Source organism: Lissotriton vulgaris, chromosome 3_1, assembly GCF_964263255.1.
Source record: "Lissotriton vulgaris chromosome 3_1, aLisVul1.2, whole genome shotgun sequence".
Classification (NCBI taxonomy): Eukaryota; Metazoa; Chordata; class Amphibia; order Caudata; family Salamandridae; genus Lissotriton; species Lissotriton vulgaris.
In genome coordinates this window covers 570,799,076-570,802,546 of record NC_141689.1, presented here as the reverse complement: position 1 = coordinate 570,802,546, position 3,471 = coordinate 570,799,076, and positions in this window count along the sequence as shown.

The following is a 3,471-nucleotide window of genomic DNA, read 5'->3' as shown; positions in this document are numbered from 1 at the left end:
GCTGTTGTAGACCCAGCGAACCAGATCAGCAGAGCTGCTCTATAGCCTAAGAACTTGGGGCCAGATGTAGGTAAGCATCATTTACTGATTCTAAAATACTACATTTTACCGATTCGGTATTTTGGAATTGGTAAATGATATGTAGCTAATGATTCGGTAAATTTTACCGAATCGGTAAAATTCGGTAAATACCGATTCGGTATTTACCGATTTGGTAATCCCCATTCAATCCTATGGGCCTGGAGGCCCGAAGGAATGAATGAGAAGTACCGTTTTGGTAAATACCGAATCGGTAAAAGGGGGTAGACTTACAAGGGTGGCAGGGTGTCACATTGACACCCTGTTGCACCCCTGAATAGTGCATGGGTGCACATGTGGCACACATACATGCCCTTAGGGCATGTATGTCTGGAACATGGCACAGTTGAAAAAAGCACAAAACTGCTTTTTTTAGGGTTTTCGATATTTACCACCAACTTGTAGTTGGTGGTAAATAACGAATCCTTACAAGTGAAAAGCACTCACTTGAGTGCTTCCTACATTAAGGATTCGGTAATTTACCGAATCGGTATTTAAGAATTCGGTAATTTACTGATTCCATAAATTTCCAATTTGGAGAATTACTGAATCCTTCATTAAGGTCCCTACATCTGAAAAGACTAATACCGGTCAGTAACGGCCGAAATTCGGTAATGTTGGCCGTTACCGACTGGTATTAGGCTTCCTTCATCTGGCCCTTGGTCAGCAGAGCTGCTCTAGAGCCAGAGAACCAGGTCAGCAGACTTTCTGTAGAGCCAGAGAAACCAGGTCAGCAGAGCTGCTTTAGAGGGAGAGAACCAGGTCAGCAGAGCTGCTTTGGAGCCAGAGAACCAGGTTAGCAGACCTGCTTTAGAGCCAGCGTACCAGGTCAGCAGAGCTGCTCTAGCTGACACTGACTGACTGACACTGATTGATTGACACTGATTGACTGACACTGACTGACTGACACTGACTGACACTGATTGACTGACACTTACTGACTGACACTGATTGACTGACACTGACTGACTGACACTGACTGACACTGACTGACACTGACTGACAATGACCAACACTTATTGACTGACAATGACTAACTGACACTGACTGACACTGATTGACTGACACAGACTGACTGACACTGACCGACTGACTGACTGACATTGACACTGACTGACTGACACTGACTGACTGACACTGATTGACTGACACTGACTGACACTGACTGGCACTGACTGACACTGACTGACTACTCTCTACTACTCACTCTCTACTTCTCTACTATTCTCTACTACTCACGCTCTACTACTACTCTCTACTACTATCTCTCTACTACTCACTCTCTACTATTCACTGTTTACTACTCACTCTCTACTACTCTCTACTACTCACTCTACTACTCACTCTCTACTACTCTTCTACTCACTCTCTACTACTCGCTACTACTCTCTAGTACTACTCTCTACTACTCACTCTCTACTACTCATTTTCTACTACTCTCTACTAATCTATCTCTACTACTCACTCTCTACTACTCACTCTACTACTGCCTACTGCTCACTCTCTACTACTCACTCTCTACTACTCACTCTCTACTCTTCACTCTCCACTACTCACTCTCTACTACTCGCTCTCTACTACTCACTCTCTAATACTCACTGTCTACTACTCTACTACACTAATATTTTCTCTACTACTCACTCTCTACAACTCACTCTCTACAACTTACTCTCTACTACTCTACTACTCTCTACTACTCTACTACTCTCTACTACTCTCTCTACTACTCAATCTCTACTACTCACTCTACTACTCTCTACTACTCACTCTCTACTACTCTACTACTCACTCTCTACTACTCTCTACCATTCTCTCTCTACTACTCACTCTCTACTACTGACTCTACTACTCTCTACTACTCACTCTCGGCTACTCTCTCTCTACTTCTCACTCTCTACTACTCTCTACTACTCACTCTCTACTACTCACTCTCTACTACTCACTCTCTATTACTCTCTACTACTCACTCTTCACTACTTATTCTCTAATACTCGCTCTCTACCACTCTCTACTACTCACTCTACTACTCACTGTCTACTACTCCACTACTCTATCTACTACTCACTCTCTACTACTCTCTCTACTACTCACTCTCTACTACTCTCTATTACTCACTCTACTACTCACTCCCTACTACTCTCTACTACTCACTCTCTACTACTCACTCTCTACTACTCCAGTACTCTCTACTACTCACTCTCTACTACTCTCACTCTCTACTACTCTACTACTCTCTCTCTACTACTTACTTTCTACTACTCACTCTCTACTATATATATATATATCCAAAGTACAACAGAGCTCCTTCTGAACCTCATTGGACCCTTACAGAGTGGAGCGAACGCTGGCGGAGCACAACAGCAAAATTATTCCTTTAAACACAGCCAGTAATTGCGCTCTCAGGAAACAAGACAACGCTTCAAAAGGTGGAAAAGTTGTTTTACTTCACAACACGTTTCGCCACACAAAACGGCTTGATCACGTGAATACAAAGTACACCCATATTAGTAAATATACTGCATGAGAAAAAAAATATATAGACATTGGACTGAATACAAAATGCTCATCACCCGTTAATACATTCGAAATAACGCATGATACTGTCAACAAAAGTTGAACAAACTAAAACTGAGGATAAGACTGTACGAATGATCACGACATACAATGAGAAATCAGCACAAATTGTTCAGATTTTCAAAAAGAACTGGCATATTCTCCAAACCGACAATGTTCTTAAAACATACATCCCAGAACGTCCATCTATCACATATAAAAGATGTCCATCCATCGGAGACCATCTCATACACAGCCACTTTACTAGATCCAAAGCCACACAGAACAAACTAGGAATAAATGGCTTTTTTCCTTGCAAAAAATGCAAGGCCTGTAGATTTAGTAAAAAAATGACCAGTTTCGAAGGTGGACCAGGGGACCCTAGGCCATCAAGATCCATCAATAAGTTTTACAATTGTAATTTCGGAATATACCGTATATTGCCTCACCTGTCCATGTAATAAGAGGTATATTGGTAGCACCAAGAATCCCACCAAAAAGCGAATATTAGAGCACATGCGGGCCATTTCTAACAAAGACCCCACCTACCCCGTCGCAAGACATTTTGAATTATACCATCAAAGCAATAGGGATCTATTGCAATATTATTGCATCGACGGGGTAGACAAGCATGAAAGAGGTGGAGACAGGTTGAGGAAACTTAGGGCCAGATGCATCAAGCGAAATGCGCTCGCAAAAGGGCCAGATTCTCAGATTCTGGCCCTATACGAGTGCAATTTTTGCATTTGGGATGCATCATCCCAAATGCAAAAATCGCAAATAGAGAATTCACTAAATTGCGATTGTTTGCATTTAAGGAATCTCAAATTGAGATTCCTT